Source organism: Podarcis cretensis (genome assembly GCF_951804945.1).
Source record: "Podarcis cretensis genome assembly, chromosome: Z".
NCBI classification, from domain to species: Eukaryota; Metazoa; Chordata; class Lepidosauria; order Squamata; family Lacertidae; genus Podarcis; species Podarcis cretensis.
This window is the reverse complement of record NC_137184.1, coordinates 39,759,528-39,783,087: the sequence shown is the minus strand read 5'-3', so window position 1 is coordinate 39,783,087 and position 23,560 is coordinate 39,759,528. Positions and strand designations below refer to the sequence as shown.

At 44.3% G+C, this 23,560-nt stretch overlaps 1 long non-coding RNA gene across 1 annotated transcript in view; it reads right to left on the bottom strand.

Annotated features, from left to right (window-relative positions):
• Positions 1-2,187: 2,187 nt before the first annotated feature.
• Positions 2,188-23,560, bottom strand: part of LOC307208346 — a 364,268-nt gene continuing 342,895 nt past the window's right edge. The window contains exons 2-3 of the long non-coding RNA XR_013835115.1: positions 2,618-2,862; positions 2,188-2,257 (exon numbers count right to left, since the gene is read on the bottom strand). This is a non-coding gene — a long non-coding RNA (uncharacterized lncRNA). The remainder of the gene's footprint in view (positions 2,258-2,617; positions 2,863-23,560) is intronic.

Below are 23,560 nucleotides of genomic sequence, written 5' to 3'. Positions count from 1 at the left end.
TCACAATCAGTGCTGTTTTCATTCTGCTGCAGTTTGATTTTGGGTCCCTGAAGCACTGATTCACACAAAGCGGCAAAACGTCCTTGCAGGTTATTAACAGGATTTTATTTGAAGTGCATATGCAGAACAACGGTACAGAGCAATAAGTTTGCAATCTGCACACACTAGCCAGGGTGCGCCCCCTTTATATAGATTTGCAGAATAGAATACCACCTGATCTCTTGTAAGCCACCTGATTTCTTGTAAACCAAAAGTTATGGCAACTTCCTATGTCCTTACATGGGCTTGCCCCCGCTCTCCTTCCTGCACCAGCCTCTCCACGCCATGAGCCTCTCCACGTGTTCAAATGTAAACATGTGATTTATACTGATAGCAATAAGATGAGGCTTTGTCTCCTGCATTACCCTCCTCCTTGTCTTATCTTTATTGCCTTGCTAGACATTCCAACAGCAGGCCCATTTGCACCGTTACATCTAAGCAAGAAAAAAAGCCTTGTTCTTCTGGCTGTAAAAATCTCACCTTAAACAGTTTTTGGGATCATATAGAGAACAATATTCTAATGGCCCCTTCACCAGTACTCCCCTATTCAGCCTGGCTTCAGCTTGTAACATGCGTTACTTACATATTTACATAACACATATTTATTTCAATGTAAATAAAGCATCAAAACAATGTAAAAAAGGGCAAAAGCTTCATACAATCTGAAGAGAAACCAGCATACTCACAACCAGCCCTTCTGTCTGTATGGCAGTGAACTGGTTGGACGTTTACTTACTGCTGTCATTGCAAGATTCTGGAGAGAAATGGTGGGAGCAGATATACAGTGGTACCTCAGGTTAAGAACTTAATTCGTTCTGGAGGTCCGTTCTTAACCTGAAACTGTTCTTAACCTGAGGTACCACTTTAGCTAAAGGGGCCTCCTGCTGCCACCATGTGATTTCTGTTCTCATCCTGAAGCAAAGTTCTTAACCCGAGGTACTATTTCTGGGTTAGCGGAGTCTGTAACTTGAAGAGTCTGTGACCTATAGCGTCTGTAACCTGAGATACCACTGTAGACTATTGATATACAAAGATGCATCCAATGAGGCCAGGGAGCAGGGCTATTGAGGGTTGTGGCCTGGTGAGTAGAATGTGGTCTGGTGAGAGTTCTGAGGGCCAAACTGAGGGGCCTAGAGGGCCACACGTCTTCTCATTTCTGATCCAGCCAATCAGGTAACTTTAGGAGATGCATGGAATTGCTAATTGCTTAGCTCACATTTTTAAAACTCACAAAAAAAGCAACAAAAGATTGATCAGGATAGGGACCCTTTTAGGGGGTGGAGTGGCTTTACCTGTCAGTATAGTTTTGATCTGGATCAGGCCTTCTTCCTTCATTGTAAAGAAAAGCTTGCATTGGCTCGAATGGGAACCTATATTTTAATGTGAATTGCTAGCATAGAGGTGTTGATAGGGCAATCCAGATCTGGACTGCAGCAGGAAAGCAAAGGCTTGCTGTTCCCTTTGTCCATGCCAGATTCCCAGTCTGGGTGAAAACTTCCCTCCCCTGTCGTCCTCCTTGCTGTTTATTGTTTTAAAAGCCATTAATGCAATGACTAATAGTGTGATTGACTCTCATCTAGTTTGGCCCTAAGAAGTGCACATTTACAATGATCTGCGAAAGCTCCAGTGTACCTTTTGCCATTTCCTATAGCTCAAATGTGGCTAGTTAGGAGTCCTGCTCATACAGCGATTAAAAGAGCTTTTAATAACTTTAATCAAATGCTTTCCCACGAAATAGCCTAGTTGTGCACAAGCCTCAGCAGTAGAGAGGGACTTGCCCAGGAGATCTTTTTTTTGTCATCCTTTAATTAGCCCTGATAATGAGGCCTTGTTTTAGAGGAAATCTTAATTTAATAGCCTTGGTATTGAATGACCTTGTTGTGGGGAAAGGCATTTGTCTGTCTGCATGTGTGGAGGAAATGCAAATAATAAAGGTTGCTTTGGCCCGCTGCCAAGCAGCCATAACAAACTGAACGTCATCGCTTGAAATGTGCTTGCTTTGCAGGTCGTGCTGAAGAAGTCCCTTGCCTGGCTGGCAAAACGTGTTTCCTAACCACAGGAAGGATTTAGCCAGGGACAGAACAGTGAATACAGTATGCTATATGAGCTGGTCAGTGTGGGGTAGAGTTTAAGAGTGTTGGGTTAGGACTCCAGAGACCAGGGTTGAAATCTCCACTCAGGCATGAAGCTTGCTGGGTAGCCTGAGGCCATTCACTGTCTATTAGGGGCCCAGGTGGCGCTGTGGGTTAAAGCCTCAGCGCCTAGGGCTTGCCGATCGAAAGGTCGGCGGTTCGAATCCCTGCGGCGGGGTGCGCTCCCGCTGCTCGGTCCCAGCGCCTGCCAACCTAGCAGTTCGAAAGCACCTCCGGGTGCAAGTAGATAAATAGGGACCGCTTACCAGCGGGAAGGTAAATGGCGTTTCCGTGTGCGGCTCTGGCTCGCCAGAGCAGCGATGTCACGCTGGCCACGTGACCCGGAAGTGTCTGTGGACAGCGCTGGCCCCTGGCCTCTTAAGTGAGATGGGCGCACAACCCCAGCGTCTGTCAAGACTGCCCCGTACGGGCAGGGGTACCTTTACCTTTACCTTTACCTTACCCCACAGGCTTGTTGTGAGGATAAAATGGAGAGGAAGAGAATCCTGCATGTTGCCTTGGAAGAAAAGTGGGATATAAATGCAGTAAGTACTGTATTTTTTGCTCTATAAGACACACCAGACCACAAGACGCACCTAGTTTTTGGAGGAGGAAAACAAGAAAAAAAATATTCTGAATCTCAGTAGCCAGAACAGCAAGAGGGATCGCTGCGCAGTGAAAGCAGCAATCCCTCTTGCTGTTCTGGCTTCTGTGATAGCTGCGCAGCCTGCATTCGCTCCATAAGACGCACACACATTTCCCTTTACTTTTTAGGAGGGAAAAAGTGAGTCTTATAGAGCAAAAAATACGGTAAATAACGAAAGCACTGAATATTAACTGTGGCTTTGTTTGCTTGAAGCTCAAAGCAAGTACTTATTTTACCCCAGGAAATAAACTGCCACAGGGGCTGGATTAAACCGACCAGTGGGCCAGATTAGGCCCCCAAAATAGACTTTGGACATGCCTGCTGTATATTTTTGTTCTTACAAAGATGTACTCCTTGTGTCTGCCTCTTGTCACATTTCTCTGCCTGGTTGGGACAAAAAGAGCATCCCAGAGCCTTGGAACAAGTTGGGACCCAATGACCAGTACAAGGTATGGTACGAAATATTTAACTAGAGTTAAGATGCTGGGTTACGATGATGAAGCCATCTGAACAACTCATATGCTTAAATCATCCAGGAAATCTTAAAACTGATTGCACAATGCACTTAATGTCCAAAGTCCGTTTTGGGGGCCTAATCCGGCCTGTTGGTCAGTTTAATTTGGCCCCTGGGGTAAAAATATCACTAAAAAAACCTCAACAACTTCAATCCTAAAAAAAGGCTAACAATTTTAGTTGGCCCTTTGGTCGGCCCTCACAGCCCCTCACTTCATCAAATCTTTGAAAAAAGTTTGGACACCACTGAAGGGTTAAAGTCAAAGAGTTCAAGAGAAGCAGACAAGGGGGTAATGGATACTGACCCCCCATGCCGCTTCCGTTGGAAAAGGGGCGTGGTTTAAGTAGCCCAGTTGCCCCACCCCTTTCCATTATGCCCTGCCCCTTTCCCTGCAAGGGTTAAGGTGAGTGCAAAACGCCTTGGGGCGCAGCAAGCTTTGGGGAGGGGCTGGGGGGAGGATGCAATGCCAGTGGGATGGTGGAGGGGGAGATAGCAGGCAGGGAAGCTGCTGGGCAGGTGGGGGAGGGAAAGAGACCCCCCAAAAAATGAAGGGAGGTGGGTGTGCAGCTGAGGGCCCCCCCTTTCGAGTATTCTGAATAGCATTATGGATACTATAAACACATGCAGAAATACGAACGAATCCTAAATTTCAGCTGTGTTCCCTGCATTTCAGGGGGTTCAATAAGCTATTTCTTAATAGGTTTAATTGGGTGTGGTGCTTCCTCTCTGCATGCCATTCCTTGAACAGCTTCCTGTGCAAAGATAAGGCTTGCTTCCATTGCTCTGTTCATTTGTGCATTTGACTAGTGTTGTGTGGAGGGAAATGCAACCACTGGGCTGAAAAATGTCCCCCTCCTGCCCTCCTGTGTTTGAAATTCTAGAATAACAGACTGCCTCTTTCCCCTCAGCTGCTATGTCTGTTTGTGACATCACAGGAGACCATGCATAGACAGGGCTGGGGAAACTAGGCCTCAAGGCATTTATAAATAAACAAAAGGTGACTGAGGAGCCTCCCCTCCCTTGTGACACGTGTGGCATGTGGACTCCATGGCACCCTAAGATACCCTCCTTAGCACCCACCAAGGCCCCCTCACCCTCCCATTTTAAAAAAGTTTCCCCAAAATCTTTCATTTTTACAGAGCTGCAAGACTGTTTTGGCAGTTGCGGGATTGGTGTTATATATTTATTTATATTACCCTTTGTGAGAGCTAAATAAACTGGTTCCTTTGACAAGGTCTCTGGATCCTTTTAAATAAAGTGATCTGGACAAAATGGGTAAATTAGGAAACATTTTTATTATACACGCTTGCAAGTGGGGTAACCCAAGATCAGGCACATCTTCATCAGGAAAAACACAGCTTATAAAGTTGCTTGTCCGGCCGCAAGTCCCTCCTTCCACACCCACAAGAAGCAGCATACCAGGTTACAGAAGTATTGCGTTTGCCTTATTAACATTTTACCATTCCACTTCCCATGTTAATCAGAATACAATACAAAACAAAACAATACAATAAAATACAATACAAATACCTTTATTGGCATTTCATGTTAAGACATTTCAAAATGGCATGAGATACAAAAGTCTTTCTTCTTCCTGTTTCCTGTTTCCGAGAGATTTGAATGGGGAAATCCTTTTGATTCTTCATGAATAAGAGGCAGTGGGGTGAGGGAGGCCAGGGCCACATCCACACCATTTAAAGCACTATGAAGCCGCTTTAAACACTCATGGCTTAAACACCCCCAAAGAATCTGGGAGCTATAGTTGGAAAAGGGCGCCGAGAGTTGTTAGGGGACCCCCTGTTCCCTGCCAAGAAGGGAACCCTACCTCTACCCCTACCCGTACCCCTGACGCTAACACTAACTCTAACCCTTAACCCTTAACTAGAGCTGCAATTCCCAGAGTTCCCTGGCAAGAAGGAAACCCTAACCCTAAGACTGCCCCCTAACTAGAGCTACAATTCCCAGAGTTCCCTGGCAAGAAGGGAACCCTAACCCTACCCTAACCCTAACCCTAACCCTAACCCTAACCCTAACCCTAACCCTAACCCTAACCCTAACCCTAACCCTAATCCTAAACCACCCTAACAACCCTCCGTCCCCTTAACAACCTACAGTTCCCAGAATCCTTGAGGGGAAGCTATTCCTGTTTAAAGCGTCTTCATAGCACTTTCAATGGACGGTGCGCCTAATGTGGCCTAATGTTTCCTCCCTCATTTTCTTCTCTCTCCCCACTGCCCCATCATTTGCAGTGCAACAGATGTCCGCCTGCAGTCTCCCTTCAAGGCTCCTTCTCTCAGGTATGGTCACGGCCTTGTCCACTGCACACTGCCAGGATTTCACGTTCATTTCTCCGATGTAAATAGGGATGTCCTGCGGTTCTCTTCATGACTTTGAAAGCTGAATTTAGGGGAAACCTCACCGGCTCCAGACATCCCTGTAAGGCAAAGGCAAACAGGTGGGTGGGATGGCCCCCATCCGACAGCGTCCCCCAGACACCTCCTCTGTTTGGCTGCCCGTTCACAAACAAGGCTTCCAAACCAGTTTGCATCCATCTCAGCCAGCGTAGCTTTGCAGCATCCACTAGCCTGAATGCAAACTCTTCTGACAACCATCCACCAGCTGCAGCCCTGCCAGGTCCATTGCCAGACATTAAGCAGCTTCAGAGCTGAATATCAGTTGCTTTCTAGTAGCGATCCCACCAGCAAGTAATCTTTGTACTTGCCTTCTTCTTGCTCCACAGCATTCCAGCACCAGGCGATTGTCTCCTTCTGCTTGCCAGCTTGCCACCACGGGGCAGGAGACCACCTGGGCTGAGTGCCACCGAGCTGCCCATTTCTCTCTGGGGAGGGCAACTGCCAAGGCTTGTGCCTTGGCCCACATTTATACCCGCTCAGCAGCCAAATGTTTTTGTCACATCACAGTCAACCCACAGGCAATGGCAGAAGCTGGGGAGCCATCACCATCACCCCCTCAGCCCTCACAATGGTGAGCACAGCTCAGCAGCCAAAACACCCCCCTCTGAGCCATGGGGGATGGGCCCTCTGAGAGAGAACAACAACAGAACAGAACACAGAACAAAGAAGACGGAAGTGGCACACAGTTCCTTCTGTTCCCTCACTTCCAAAGAATGGAATGTCAACACACAAAGCATGTGATCCAGTAGTCTCACACACTCGACATCCATCACCCCCTTCTCTGCTTCTCTTGAACTCTTTGACTTTAACCCTTCAGTGGTGTCCAAACTTTTTTCAAAGAGGGTCAGATTTGATGAAGTGAAGGGCTGTGAGGGCCGACCAAAGGACCGACCAAAGTTGTTAACCTTATTTTAGGATTGAAGTTGTTGAGCTCTTTTTTAAGATTGAAGTTGTTGAGGTTTTTTAGGGTTTTTACCCCAGGAAATAAACTGCCACATGGGCCAGATTAAACTGACTGGCGGGCCAGATTAGGCCCTAGCTGCTCGCGGCAGCTCACACCCGATAGCTTTTACAAACAGTGGCGTAGCGTGGGGGGTGCAGGGGGGGGCAGCCGCACCGGGTGCAACATCTGGGGGTTAGGGTTAGGGGGCGCAAATCCATGGGTTAGGGGGCTCAAATCCACGGGTTGGGGGCGCAAATCCACGGGTTGGTGGGCGCAAATCCACGGGTTAGGGGGCGCAAATTACTTGCCTTGCCCCGGGTGCTGACAACCCACGCTACGCCACTGTTTACAAACCACTCTTGAGTTCCTGTACCAATAATTTAGGGATTTTCACCACTTTGTAACTAGTTCAAGTTTTACTGCCTGCACAACTACTTCTGATGAATCTGACCTTTGGAGAGTTTGTAAGTAACACAAACACATGCTCATTTTCTAAACAAGGTGTTGTTAAAATGAATCTCTTCTAGCCAAGCCAAGCCAAGCCAAGCCAAGCATGATGGTGGTTAAAGATTCAGAAATCACTTTGCTTCAGTTGAAGATTTATGAGCATAGAAAACCTTTTCTGCATTTCGTTATGATTTGACCCTGACCTCATTCTCCTTGCATGCAAAACACAAAGTGAGTTATACTGTGACATCAGCTCACTGGAAACCTATAAAAGCTACTCTTGTGTTTAAGTGATTCATATTCTTGCTGTGTAAACCTTGAGTTTCATGAAGATGGATAGGAAATATGTTGGTTGCAGGAAGTATACAGGAGCAGACTTAAAAATGAAAATAAGTAGCCAAGATACTCAACTTTCCACTTTGCATTTAGGACAAGCACAATGTCTGGCTTGGAGCTGAGCTACAAATCTGTTGCAGCTCTTGCTGGATTGTGCCATTTCAGAATGCAGGGATGGAAATAATACATTTGTATGTTACAATGAAAACAAAGCTCCCTGCAGACATATCGGTTGGGGGCTTGTTCTTGGTTAGCGAAACAGTCTAGAAGAGGTAGAGCTGAGATATCTGATTATTTTTTTGCTCCAGGAGTAATTGCTTCAACTGTAAAATTAAGCTTTCTTCTTTCTTTTCTAAATTCACTTTTTCAAACAGTATTTAACATGTTGCGTTCCTTAAAATTTAGTAAAAGCATAACTTGGGTTGGAAAAATTGGTCTTGGGGACATGTTATTCACACCACTTCAAAGTGCCACACCACTCTTACCAGTATTGGGAGTAAGTTGGGCTAGTTAAAGGGGTTGCTTAATGAAGGCTAGAGAAGAATAAAGTTTGCCACTTGGTGGCATTGGTGAAGTTAACAACAAAACTACCAGACCTTTAGAAGACATCTGAAGGCAGCCCTGTTTAGGGAAGCTTTTAATGTTTAACAGACTATTGTATTTTAATATTTTGTTGGAAGCCACCCAGAGTGGCTGGGGAAACCCAGCCAGATGGGCAGGGTATAAATAATAAATTATTATTATTATTATTATTATTATTATTATTATTATTATTATTATTAATTGTTTGGCTGGTTTGCTTGCCTCTTTTCCCTCTCACTGTGTATGCCACAGCATGTGCCATCACAAAAGACAAGCACAGATCAACAGGAATTAAAATAGCTCCTATTGTATGTTTTTAAAGACCAAGCTAAATAAAAAAGATCTTCACTAGCTGCAGAAAAAAATTAAGATATAGCATCAGCCAAAACACTTTATTGAGAGAGTGCCACAACTGAGGAGGCCCTTCCTCTGGCTGAAATTGCTTAATCTTTGAAGCTGCAGAAGGACTTCAGAAGGCAACCTTTATATCTGTCAGAGATGGTCCTTTAGATGGTAGATTGGCTCTTTCAAAATTCCTTAAGTTCTGCCTCTCTGGCTTATAAATGTTGCCTATTGTGATTTTTTAAAAATACATGTTCAAAATGCAGTTATAACAAGGCTAATGTAAGTGTTGTATTTTTAAGAACTGCCCCTTGGGGGCAGAGCATGGTTAGAGATGAGAGAAATCCGCTTCTCTCTCTGTGTCTCTCTGTCTGTCTCTCTCTCTGGATCTTATTGCTAATTTATTGATCATTTTGAGAACGTTTAGTTGAGCCCTAGTGAGGGATTATCGTTTCTATGTACATTGCCCTGTGAAATGTCAGGGACTGTAAGAGGGAAAGGAAATAAAATATTTCATTTCCCTTCTGTGGTCTTGCAACTCAGATTGAACTGCACCTTTTTGACCCCTGCAGCTTGCCGTGGATATGGCCATCTTCCAGAGGTCTCTCACGTTGTCACTTCCTGCCTACCTTCATTAAGGAAAAATGGCCGATTCGATGGGAAACATGACAAGATGTACAGGATTTTTCTAACCTCATTAGACAGTGAGGTTGAGGGAGTCCTGATGATGCTGATTGTAATGGAAAGCTTGGTGGAGAGAGGTCAGATAGTTGTGTCTGGAAAAAGAGATGACCGAGGCATTTAGCAGGACACACTATGGAGATGTGCTGCGAATTAAGGGGCATACACAGTACAAACAACTGGGGGGAAATCCAGCACTAGGCTGGTTTTATTGGGTTGGTGGGGGTCTTGGGTAAGTGCCCTTGAGTGTAGGCCACCTTCTTTGTACAAACTCTTACCATCCTCGCTACCATTGCCACTGGCTGCTCTCATGCCAGGGAGAGTTCTGATGATGTAGGCAGGAACATCTTTTGCTTATCCTGCTTTCGGTTGGTGCTGCTTGCTTGCTTATCTCCTCTGGGCCAGATGAAGGGTGAATAAACAAGTAGCAACAACATGGAAGAGGAGGCGGCAGTGGTGAGATGTTAGACTCTTCACAGAATCCTAAACATAAAGGGCACTGGCAAATGTCTGACCATACCTACCCCTGATGCTGCTGGAAAAAGAGGGCATGAAAACTTGTAAGGAAGAGAAAGAAAGAAAAATCCCAGAATCTAGAGTTTGTAATATTTGAAAATATATTGATTCCTATTACTAGAGCAATTGTTATCCCAGGCTCAGTATGTTAGAAATGCAACAGCAGGGATCATTCTGTTAGTAACCTAAGGGTTAACTCTATTGACTGCTAGACATCCAGCCAAAAGGGCAGTTGTGGTGTAGAAGGTGTTACCTAGCAACCAGTCAGCGTGGCATGATTGTTCCTGAGGTAACTGAAGTTCTGATGCGCTGTGTAGTTCTGAAGGAGTTGAATATCTAACCCTGCTCTTAACAAGGCCTGAATTAGCAGAGACAAAACATCATCTGTCCCTTTTCCCTCAAATTATATATATCCTGTTTTAATTCAGTTTACACAGCAAAATGGTAGCTTCTTTTTTCTCTGGAGTCTGTCTGAGTTATTCAAGTGCCTCTGCTAGCACTTTATACATGATCCCTCTTGTCATAATACTAGGAGGAAGGGCAGTAGCTCAGTGGTAGAGCATCTGCTTTGCATGTGTCCGAGGATCCCCAGGTAGGGCTAGGTGAGAACCCTGTTTGAAACCCTGGAGAGCTGGCTGCTGCCAGTCAGTGTAGACAATTCTGAGCTAGATGGATGCAATGGTCTGACTCTGCACAAGGCAGCTTCCTATGTTCCTATATTCAGGGACATCTAATTAAGCCAAATGTTGGAAGGAAAAAAGGAAAGTACTTTACACAGCTCATGGTATACGTACTTCCCCAGGAGACCGTGAAGTCCACCAACTTGGATGGCTTTAAAAGAGGACTGGACAAAACCATGGAGGATAAGGAGATCAGTGCTATGCTTTATCTCTACAGTTAGAGGCAGGATTCTTCTGAATACCATTTTCTGGAAATCACAGGGGCTGCCGATTTCAGACTCTTCTTGTGTTTTATGGTTGGTCCCTGTGAGGAGAGGGTGCTGGACGGGCATTTCACCTGATCCAGCAGGGCTCTTCTTCAATCTTTATGTTCTTGGCAGAAATCTTTATAGCTATGCACTCCCCAGCCCTACCAATCTATCACAAAGGTGGGTGGGTCAAATAAATAAAATAATAAAAAACATTGGTAACAGACTGGATGCAAGCCAACAAACTTGAGGCTCAATCCAGATAAGACTGTTAGTGAGTGGTTCTCTAGACCAGATGAATGAGAGTTTGTCTGCTTTTTGGTAGGGTTACATTCCCTCTGAAAGGGCAGATACATGGGGGTACTCCTGGATCCTTTGCAGTTGCTTGAGGCTCAGGAGACCTCAGTGACCTACCATCAGTTTGAGCTGGTAGCCCAGTTTCTGAGCCTAGTTCAAATTGCTGTTTTTGACTTATAAAGCTCTAAATGACTCAGGACCGCAGTATCTCAAGAATCACCTCTCTTCATATGAGGTCCAGAGAGGCAGCAACAGGAGAATGGGGTTTTTCTGTGAAGGCTTCCCATTTGTGGAATACTCTCCCCAGGGAGGCTTGCCTGCCACCTTCATTACATATCATTAGGCAAAAACTTTCTCTATAACCAGGCCTCTGGCTGAGTAAATATTCTATGCCCTTTTAAATATATAGGGGGTGGGAGGGCGGGCGTGTTTATTGACTTGTTTTTGTTGTGTATTTTGTGTTCTCATTTTGTATTTTTTATGTTTACAACATAAAATTATGTTTACAACATAATCTTTAGATGAAAGGCGGTATGCAAATGTAATAAATAATAATAATGATTTGAAATGAAGTGAGCCAATCTTTTTGCCTTCTGAAAGTTATTGTGTGTGTGTGTTAAGTGGTGGGTATTCTGGAAGATGGAGCTGTGTTGAATTAGAGTGCTTCTCAAACTTGCAAATCAGATTTTGAGTTTTCATTTCCATTGATGAATAGTCAATTTTGATGTGTATAGTTCCGGAACTCCAACCTGGAATTATTCATTTTGGCAAAACATTTAATTTGCTTCACGAGCTCTCATTTTGGCTAATTCACTTTGACATCAAGGCATACATTTTTGTTTCCATTAACATGATGAAGTGTGTGTGTGTGTGTGTGTGTGTGTGTGTGTGTGTGTGTGTGTTTGTGTGTGTGTAGCTGCCAATGATGGCATTAAGCTACAAAGTCACAAAATTTGGAGAAGCCCAGGAATGCACTGGCAATCTTTAAGAATTTTTAAAATACTGTACATTTAGAGTATTTGTTCTGAGTATCCATTATGAGAAGTTCTCAAATGGTGGTCCACAGACCACTAGCAGCCTGTGAGCTCCACGCAGCTGATTTGCAGAAAGCCCATGGAGTAATCAAGAATATCTGTACTTGATTTATTCTTTTTGATAATGGAGATGGAGGCCATATTGACCAGGACTGGATATCAAACTGTTACACTGTAGCCTATCTGCTTCCTGGTGTATCTGAGTAGGATTGTTGTGCCCAGTGGGTTAAAAATAGGATTGGACAAATCCATGAAGGTGGAATAAAGGTTGGAGGCCGTATACCTCTGAATGTTGGTTCCTGGGAATCACAGGTGGGGATAGTGCTGTTGTGCTCAGGTCCGTCTTTCAGGCTTCCCATGGGCATTTGGTAGGCCACTGTATTAACAGGATACTGGACTAGATGGACTTCTTTTGGGTTCATCCAGCAGAACTCATCTTATGTTCGTCTAAGACAGTAGAGAGTGGTGCCAAGATGTTGGAGGACTTCACTGTGCATGCCACAGAGTTTGCTCTGTACAACCTAGTCAGCTACCCTTGGTTGTGGTGGAGGGTGCAATCCTGTCCACTGCCATTCTGGCTGGCTTCTGTACATGGAAGGGTGGGGGAACATTGTCCTTTGTCTCAGGTAGCAAAATTTTCTTGGGTTCTTATGATAGGTTGGCTAGTGTGTATCTATAATAGGCAAATTGAACTCCCAGGTTCAAAGGCAGTACAGTGGTACCTCGGGATACATACGCTTCAGGTTACAGACTCCGCTAACCCAGAAATAGTGCTTCAGGTTAAGAACTTTGCTTCAGGATGAGAACAGAAATTGTGGTGTGGCGGTGCGGCAGCAGCGGGAGGCCCCATTAGCTAAAGTGGTGCTTCAGGTTAAGAACAGTTTCAGGTTAAGAACGGACTTCTGGAATGAATTAAGTACTTAACCTGAGGTACTACTGTATGTCCCCAAATATCAGCTGCCAGGGAGCAAAAGCATAAGAGGGGCACTACTTTCAAACCTTTCGAAGGCATCTGGTTAGCTACCATAGGAAACATTATATAATAGAAATTGTTTGTGTGTGTTATCCTATACAGCACCTCTTATGAATGTGTTTCTGTCACCAGATGACCACTTGGCCAACATTTTACGGAGATGTCCATGGACTTAAATTGTGTGAAAGGTTGGAACCCCAAGTTTACCAAACATTTGTAATTTTAATGTTTCTTGGACCTTTTCTACAACTTAGTTCCACGTGGATCATTATGGTAGGTTGCTTAGAAAACAAAAATCACTTGTCTCCTTCCTCCCACACGCCCCTGCCCTTGTAAGGTTGTTGTTGTTGTTGTTGTTGTTGTTTTTGAGGCATTGGTTGGTGTCAGGGAACTGCCATCGGAAGGGCAGGCGGTGGAAGGGCTCATGGAGGTTAGGAGAGACTCGGCAGCAGAGGAGGGAACCAGCAGGGGGAGAGAAGGAGCTCCAAGGGAAAGTGAATCGGAGGGATGGCTCAGAGAGACTTCCAGCGAAAACAGTGGGGAAGTTTCAGGACCTCCTATAGGGACACCCACCCCTCGCCGGAAACTGTCGCGCTGAGAATCCCGAAGACGCGTTTCCGTTAAGGAGCTTCTATGCTGGAAGCTTTTCCGCAAACGCCCACTGTCGGATTCTGCCAGCGATTGAGGGAGTCATGTTTTAGGGGGCTCCGCTATAGACAGAGCTTTGATAACCAGGCCAGACTCTGAGGGACTAAGCTTTACGCACAAGCAGCTCATCATCCCATCACAGTTGGAGAAAGAGGATTCAGTCCATTTGCACCCACCTGCCCTGTTCCTTGGATGGTATGGATAAAGGGGAAGGGGAACAATGAGATGGGAAGAGTCCTGTGAGTCTTCTCCTCCAAACTTACACTGCTCACATGAGTGGACCATTTCTGCAAGCACTTACATTAGGAGTGTGGAACCACAGGCCTAAGGGGAGAATGTGGTCCTGCCGGCCTACTCTCAGACCATGCCCCTCTTCCCAAGCCATACCTCTCACTGGCCCTGCTTTTTTACCCTGAGTTGTGGTGGGTTTGTTTTCGGTTTTTTTTTTTTTTTTAAAAAATCTGTCTGGAACATTCCCTTGAACTCTGATAATGCCCTTTGCTTGCCTGCTTGGAGGATAGAGAGGGATGTGCAACTGTGTGTAGAAACAAGCTTATTGTCAATTTAAGATTTGTTGCTCTGCCTGAATCAGTTCTGAACAGAGTGCGACTAGGTTGGTGAAGTGTAGTGTAGTGGGTTTGATTGTTTGGTTTTTGGAGCTAGGTTCCATGAAACCTGAATAGTTGAAGTGGGTCTTGGAATCTCCCCCTTCCAACCTTCTGCATTAGAGTATTGATTCTTATTTATTTATTTAAGTAAGCACTATTTTCGTCAATCTTTTAGTGCTTTTTTTTACTCCACTTGTCAGGCAAAGCAATATAAGTCATTCCTGTGACAAGCATACAGCCAACACCGTGTACCAAGCACTGACAATTAAATAAAATAATACGGATTATTAATGAAAATCTACTGACATAACTTGGCTGGAAATGCAGGCATCCTTGTATTCTTGGCAAACTTCGCTTGTTGTTTAACCGCTTAATCCTTTTGCTTCCTGCATTTTGTAAGCCCCGTGGAAGGCTCAAATTGCCATGACTTTGTGCATTCTGGTCAGAAGAGAAGGACCCTGAGGGTGATGATGGTTGGCCCCTGAAATTCCACAAGAGGTAGATTCTCAAACGCAGGCCTCAGACTTGCATGCAGGAGAAGCCTTAACAGAGAGTGAGGCTTCTATCCTTGGTCATAGAGGAGATAATTTGCTGGCCTCCTGGGTCTCAGATGACTCCTTCCCTGAACTGCATGCCAGGCAAGAGAGCTTTCCACCTCTGTATTACTATGCCTGGGGTCTAAAAGAGGCCTTTCAACCTCAACCAAGAACACGTGCACTAAATATGCAGGTGTCTATTTAGAAGTGAGCCGCACTGAATTTAAGGGGGTTACTTTCAAATGGATATATGGATAATTTTTAAAGACATTACTGCTGAACAATATGGCTCTTGTTTTGCTAACCAAGTGAAAGTAATTCCTTTCTGACTTTACTGTATTCTGCACATAGAGAGAGACACAGAGCAGCACAGAAGCCTACCAATTGTTGTCAGACAGCTGGGGGAAAAACCCTTTAAAAAAGTGAAATGATGATGGTGAGAATGGTGAAAACAAATCAATTTATGTTTATCAAATAAAATGCTGCCCATTCCAAAAGTTCTGAAACAGATCTGTTCATATATCCATTTGTCCATCTATCTTATGCAGAGAGAGAGAAACAATTTCAAAAGCCAGAAAAAATGCAGGGGAAACTGTCAGGGAGAAACTCTGATAGGATAGGAAAATGTGGCATCTCCAAGAGGTGTTTGGGGGGGTCACATAAAATGAAGCTGGGGACCTTTTAGGTCTTGGCCAGTGGTTGACCACCTGTGATATAAAACTTCTGTCAGATCCAGGTCGGCACTGGAGCAGGATTGCTGACTTCCTACTGATCTTTGACTATCCAGACCAATACTACTTCATTGGGAGCTATCCATGGTTCTGACTTCACCAACCAAAGTGGCCTATACCACAATAAGCCTGCAATTTGTGCACATTTAAGTTGTGCACATTCAGCTTTACGCACATGGCATTTTAAAAAAAAAATGTGTGTGTGTGTGTGTGTGTGTGTGTGTGTGTGTGTGAAAAATAGGAGGGATTCCAGGAAAAATAACTTTAGCAATTCCAATTGACTATATCCAATTTTGTCTTTTGGCACAATCTCCAGAACATAACCCCTGTGTAAGTTGAGGGTTTATTGTATAGATTCCAGCCCTGAACTAGAGATAAATTACATAGGCCTAGGGTGGTGTGGATTGTTAGCTGAACTGGAGGGACCTGGGTTCAAATGATTACATAGCCATGAAGTTCACTCCAGGGGTTAGTCTTTCACCTGCTGTATTTTAGCCTTGTTGTTTAGTCGTTTAGTCATGTCTGACTCTTTGTGACCCCATGGGCCAGAGCACGCCAGGCACTCTTGGACCTACTCTGAGTAGAACTTAGCAACAACCCCATATGTCACAATGTTAAGACAACAACAATGTGCTTTTCTTACATTTTTATATTGTATATATGTTTGACGGTGCTTAAAAAAAAAAAAGAATATACATACATACATATATATATATATATATATATATATATATATATATTTGTTGTTGTTGTTCTTTAGTCATTAGTTGTTCAGTCATGTCCGACTCTTCATGACCCCATGGACCAGAGCCCACCAGGCACTCTTGTCTTCCACTGCCTCCCGCAGTTTGGTCAGACTCATGTTGGTAGCTTTGAGAACACTGTCCAATCATCTCATCCTCTGTCGTCCCCTTCTCCTTGTGCCCTCAATCTTTCCCAACATCAGGGTCTTTTCCAGGGAGTCTTCTCTTCCCATGAGGTGGCCAAAGTATTGGAGCCTCAGCTTCAGGATCTGTCCTTCCAATGGACATCACTATTGGGAAAACCATAACTTTAACTATACAAACCTTTGTCGGCAAGGTCTCTGATTTTTAAGATGCCGTCTAGGTTTGTCATCACTTTTCTCCCAAGAAGCAGGCGTCTTCTAATTTCATGACTGCTGTCACCATCTGTAGTGATCATGGAACCCAAGAAAGAAAAATCTCTCACTTCCTTCATTTCTTCCCCTTCTATTTGCCAGGAGGTCCTGGGACCAGTGGCCATGATCTTCGTTTTTTTGATGTTGAGCTTCAGACCATATTTTGTGCTCTCTTCTTTCACCCTCATTAAAAGGTTCTTTAATTCCTCCTCACTTTCTGCCATCAAGGTTGTGTCATCTGCATATCTCAGGTTGTTGATATTTCTTCTGGCAATCTTAATTCCAGTTTGGGATTCATCCAGTCCAGCCTTTCGCATGATGAATTTAGCCTAGTCATCCTCAAAGGGTTGTTGCAAAGATAACATGAGAAAACATTATCGAAGCCATTCTGAACTCCTTGGAGAAAGGGTGGGATACAACTGTTTTGTATTTTTTAGAAAGCACATACCTCCTTAGACTTTTCCATGTGTAAATGCAATCAGTTAGATTGAATTAATCGAATAAAAACCAGGCAGCGAATCAGCCTTTTTTTTAAAAAAAAAAAAAGACAAAAAGACTTTAAATGGCTGACAGCCTTAGGAGGACAGAAACCATTTTGAATTTTGTGTTTCCTCAAGAAGGAAGATAATTGTGTTCTGAAAAGCTTGAAGGCTGTTATTGCTGTTTCTGGATTTTTATTTTTTTCATGTAAAGAAAGGATGTTGTGTTTGAAAATCACAGTGGGACAGCCATGACAGTGGGACAGTCAGATACTTAATTTAAAATGAATACAGTTGTAAACTTATTTCTAGAGTGATATTAATCAGTATTATTCCTCCTTGATTTATCTTGTGAAAATAAACTGGTTAAATGTTATAAAATATTTATAACCCAGCTCTGAATTACTGGAATCCATGAGGCAAGTTGCAAAATAAAGTCACAATAAAACTTTAAAACAGGGTCATGGAACCTTTCTTTCAGCCTGAAGGTTGTATTTATATATTCAGCAATGTATTTGCTACTTATCGCCGGGAGCTACTCCTAGAATTAACCTTTCCCCTCTAGCTCTAATTGCAGCCTGTTTAGTTTTCATTCTGCCTCGCCTCAACTTCTCTGTTCTCTTCCACTTATAAACTTCCTGGGACTTGATTTTATTTGAATGAGCCAGAAGAAGTATGTGGTGGGAGTCAGCTGGAGCTGCAACACCTGCATTCTCCTGACCGTCCTGGCTCTTGTTGGATGAAGAACTCAAACTTGGATTATTGGCCAACAACTTCAGCACAGCAAGGGTTAAAGGCACAACAGGTGTTAAGCATGGCTAAGCTAACTTAGACATTTATCTGACCATCAACACATGCGCCTGGCCTCCTGCTTTAAAAGAGCAGGGTGGGCACAGCTTTAGCGTGGCAAGCAAAAAAAAAAATCATCTTTGGATTGAGCAAGCTAATGGGCAATCCTTCAAAAGGGCTGTACCTGAGCTGTCTGATCATGTTGGAGCTGGTGTCTCTGTGCCCTGGGTGATAGAGCAGGAGGAGACTCCTCTTCTGGCACCTATCCTGTGGGTGGGGAGAGTATTGAGATGAAGCAATGGGAGTGTCTGATAGTACCTTAGTCGGCTTCTCTTCTGACAACCTGCCTGACGCTTCCCTGGGGTCTGACACCTGTGGTGTCCTTCCCAGATAATTCTGCAGCTTTCCAGGCACCATATATGACCCAGCCCAGCCCATTGTGTACCTCTTCAGAATCATCAGGCTCCATCTCTTCAAGCTCCCCCACTCTTCTTCTTGATCTGACCAGGCCCTCCAAGACATATCCATGGAAATAATGGCACTGAAAGGATCATTCCTTAGTTTGTATACCAACTATACAGTTGTCAACCTTCATGTGTTGTTAGCCTTCACCTCTGATAATCCCTGGTCACTGGCCATGCCTTCTGGGGTTGATGGGAGTTGGAGTCTAGCAACATCTGGAGGGCCTTTGGCTACCCACCAATGATGTACACATTAATAGTTATTCCCATTCTCAGTGTACTGGGCCTTATGGCACCACACACCCACAAGAGAGACATGTCAGTAGGCTCAGGGGACAAAAATATATATGATGTTTTTAAAGAAACCCCCAGAACAGTCCAGGGAATATGGATTACTCTTGTGGGGGGAGGTGGGGGGACGACAGAAAACCAGGGGCATGGAATGGAATATCTTTGAAAAGGCCATAGCTGGTTGGCATCCTGAACAGAACTACTCCACATTGGACCATTTTTGTTGTGGGTCTTGCCTGTATTCATCTAATGCTTCCTTGGTTTCCATGCAATTTGCAGAGTTATAATCAATGCAGGAGGCCAGACTTCTATTAAAGACCTTTGAATCATTTCTCCCTTTCCTCTGTATTATTACTTTCAAGACACGAGGTGAAGGATTGTGAAATGTTAACCTTCTGTATTTCTCCAATCAGATGCTGCAACATTAATTGCAAACCTCTTGATCTTCTAGAGGTGTTGAATAGAATTCAGTTGATGAATGAAATGGTGATAATTGGTTAATGGCTTATATTGCCCCCATTCTACTCTCCCCAGCCTTTTATCTTAATTGTCCGCTGAAGTGCTCTGACTAACTTCTTTCAACCCCCCACTTTACCTCATGTTTCTTCAATTAATTTCAGAGACTAACCTTCCCTTGTCAAGATGCTGGCCCTCAAAACTTCTGTATTTTAATGCATGGTTATCCTTTTGCTTGGGGTTTAGTCCCTAGCCTTGCAGAAATGAGGCAGGCAGCTACATTCTCATCATTGATGACACATACAGGTTATGAACAGCATTCCCAACCTGGTGCCTTCTGATTATTTCGAACTCCAACTCTCTTGAGCCCCAGCCAACGCACTGTAGTCCGAAAAGAAAATGGCTGTGCTGACTGGGGCTGATGGGAGTTGGAGTCCAACAAGATTGGGCAGAGGTTGATTTACGGCAGTGTGCGTGGTGTACTTGCACCAGGCGTGCAGCCAAGGAGGGTCCCTTTTCAAAGCCCGGTAAGCACTTGCCTGGCTTTGGGAAGGAGACTTTGGAAAGGAGGACCTTCATACTATGCTGCAAGGCCATTTAATGCCCTCCCCCAGCCCTTGTGGCAGCACCTTAAGCTGGGCTTTGGGAGGGCATGAGGGCTTTGACAGGGTCAAAGAGTCCTCCTGCCTCCTTCCCAATCTGAGCAAGTGCTTACTGGGTTTTAGGAAGGAGGTAGGAGGGCTCTAGGGACGTGGGTGGCACTGTGGTCTAAACCACAGAGCCTAGGGCTTGCCGATCAGAAGGGGTGAGCTCCCATTGCTCGGTCCCTGCTCCTGCCAACCTAGCAGTTCAAAAGCATGCCAAGTGCAAGTAGATAAATAGGTAATGCTCTGGTCGGAAGGTGAACAGTGTTTCTGTGCGCTGCTCTGGTTTGCCAGAAGCGCCTTTGTCATGCTGGCCACATGACCTGGAAGCTGTCTGTGGACAAACACCGGCTCCCTCAGCCTATAGAGCAAGATGAGCGCTGCAACCCCAGAGTTGTCAGTGACTGGACCTAACGGTCAGTGGTCCCTTTACTTTTACCTTTAGGAGGGCTCTAGGACCCTGCTAGAGCCTCACGCATATTTCCCAAAGCCCAGCTTAAGCTGCTGCTACAAGGGCTGAGGGGAGGGCATCAAATGGCCTTGCACAGGGCAGCATAGTACCAGGGTCAACCCCAGGTTGTGGAAGGATGGTCAAATGAGAGGCAGATTAGAGCAGTGTTGGAGAAGCTGTGACACACCAGGCCCCAACTCCCATAATCCCTAATCAGTAGCCATGTTGATTGGGGCTGATGGGAGCTGGCCTCCACTGTCAAGGGTTCCATGCCTCTATCAGGATCTGGCGTGGTTTGGTAGCCCCAGATGAATGAGGAGGAGGAGGAAGGAGGAGGAGCAGATGTTTGGGGCTGGAAGACTGGCACCTGTGGATGGCAAAAGGAGGTCTTCCACTTGCAACTCTAGATGTCCGAGAGAGGAAAGTAGATCTGGTGGCTCTCTTCTCAGCCCTGCTACTGGAGTGCAGAATCATACTGGAGAGTGGGGAGGACTTTGACCAACCAGTCGGAGGGGCTGAGCAGGAGGAGGTAGCAGTGGAGCAGAAGGCAGAGGGGGGTAGGACACAGTCTTGTCACTGAAAACCAGGTGCCGCCTTCATAGATGGTATCAGGTGCATCTGCAGATGTGCATGCAGCAGACGTGTTGCAAGAGAGCTATGGGTGACCTCAACTTTAAAAGCTTGGTGGGATGGGTGTGTCAATTGTTGTGACATCTTCATAGCTTCTGTTTGTTCATGAACCTCTTGCTTTGCTCATGTACTTCTGGCATGGATACTGACTTCTAGACCTTATGCTTGCTGTTGAACCTGTACTGCTATTAGCCTGAATAAAGATCTCTCACTTATTCTTAAGTAAGAGCCATTATTTTGGGGTTTTGGGATGGGAGTCTGACAGGTTCCCCATCCTTTCATTGTGAGCTTGTATTCTTATCAGAAAAGCATAAGCAATAGGACAGCTTGGTGGTTTTGTACTTCCTGCCATTTTATAGTTCTTCAGCAAGCTTTCCATCTTGCTTTTTTGCTTGCCCTAACTTTAACACAGTTATTTTGACTAACAAATGCATTTTTGTGCTAAATGTACACTAGTATATGGATTTTTGTACACATTACGTAGCTGGAGAACTGCATGGCAAAATTCAGAGAAAGGCAAATTTTAAAGGATGACTGTGTTTTGGTTCACTTATTGTTTTGGAAAATGAGAAATAGGTAGATTCACCTCTGAATACAAACTGAACTGAATGCTTTCCATATCCTTTCCTGTACTTTTATCAGCTGTGCTGCAGAGGTAATTTCAGTAGATACAGCAAGAAAGAAAGAAAAATCTCCATTTGCTGAAGTTCTTCCTTATACCCCACAATTAAAGGCAATCCCTTATGGCACATGTTTGTTGTGCATGGCATAGCATTTGCAATCCTTATCTTTGAGCTGGTGTGGCTAGGAAACTGAGCTACAGATCAGGAAGTCCCAGCACCAGCTTTTCGTATTTGCATTGTGGAGGGAATCATATTGATCTACCTTACACATTTGTTGGAAGACAGAGTGGTTAACTAGTGGGTCTCCAAATGTTGCTGGACTTCACTTATCATCTCCAGCATGGCCAAGGGCAACTGTGGTCCAGCAATATTTGGAGGGCCACAGGCCCTCCATTCCTGCTTTATAAGTAATAAATACATGCTAAGCATTGATGGTTTTTGTTCTGCTGCAATTTTTTCAGACACAATGCAGAAACAGAAGGAACTTTTCTTCAGCTATCTGTATCTTTTAGAATGTTATTAAGTTGTGACAGGTGCTCTAGGTTCCTCCCCACCCTTACTGTGTGATCCGCAGAATGGCTTCCCTAATACAGCCTCTCACTGAACACTCTGATTCCTATACCAGTTGTGTCTCATGTCCATTTTACAGCAAAGGCAGGGATCCTGTAGCTCTCCTGATATTGCAGGACTGCTGTTCCCCTAATCTCTGATGGTTTTCTATGCTAACTGGGGCTGTTGGGAATTGGAACCCATCATCATCTGTAGTACTAAGAGTACTTCATCCCTATTTTATAGTTTTTACTTGGTTAAAATAATCCCTGTATGTTTGACAACTGCAGCCTTTGAATATTAGCGTTAACGACTACACTTACACAATTTGAGAGCTGGAATTGGCTCTTCTAAATCCAGAGGTGCATTTAGCCACAGCTGGTGCCATGTTTTATCTCTGCTGGCAAGATGAACTCTCAGTATGAGCTCTCAGGCTTTTGCCCATTTGGTTCATGTATGGTAACGAGGCGAATATATCAAGGTACACAGCTCCTGTCAGCTTGGTTTTCTAAAATGGATGATCATTTCAACAATACCCTCCTTTTGTGGATTGTTCCTGTCAGGGAATTGGTTGCATGTTAGGCTTTGATTTATTACAGAATGTATCAAAGACAATTTAATTTTGCTTTAATGACAGGGAAGCAAACAAATTAGAAGCAGATGTATTAATTTACAAAAATAATTTTCTCTTAGTGTTGGCAATTGCACAGTCTGGCTAACGATTAGTATTGACTCATGTCATAATATTGGCTGCTATTGTCATCTTGATTTATTGTTGCACCAATGTTCATGGGTGAATGTGTTAAGCACGCATACACAATTTTAGGTAACAGAGAGAAATATTGTTTACATTTTCCTGCTCATTTTGTCATTGTTTAGGCAGATGGAAGGTGTTCTTCCATTCTGGTCAATTAGCAAAGAAGGTCTTATCCATTATTACCAATAACATTTTGTAACATGACTGTAACCAACAGGAGCATCACACACTTGTAATGGAGTCTGATGCTCATGGTCATCCCACCATCAAAGCTCTTGCAACATGGGAGTTGTGCTTAACATTGCTGTTTTACCTGACACCTGAAGATTTCAGCAGTATGGAGAGTGCGGGACTGTACCTGGAATAGTCAAAACTTTCATGTGGATGGCCTTTTGTTCAATCCTTGACATATTCAGTTAAAAAAAAGGAACAAGGAGCAGGTGATTATAAAAATGCTGGTATCTGAAACCTTGGTAAGGCAGTGAATAGATAATATTTACTTAAAGTTTCCAGACCTTCAAATTCTAAGTCTCCTTTCCCCAGTCCTGTCTCATTGGGAGTAAGTCCAAAACACCAGGGACAGTCAGTTCCTTTCAGAGATGCCTCGCAGTTTCAGTAGAGGCTCTTCCCACAAAAAAAATAAGAATCTTCAACTTTAGTGCCCTAGGAAGGCTTAAATATAGGTCTCAGGAGCAGTGGGCAGGGTAGACCAATATACACTGTTGATATTTGTTGTCAGGCCACATCCAGTGGCAGTTATAGAGGACCAGCTTGATGAAAACCTCCAACAGGGAAGCAAGGACCACCTTTCTCCAATCTTTAGGCAGCAGCTTACCCATCCTATTTCTTGTGTTTTCATTCAGTTTCTTCTTCATCTCTCAGGTTTTATATATCCTCCCTGTCTCCCTTCTGTTCCTTTTGCCAAAGACATAGCAGCTGGGCTCC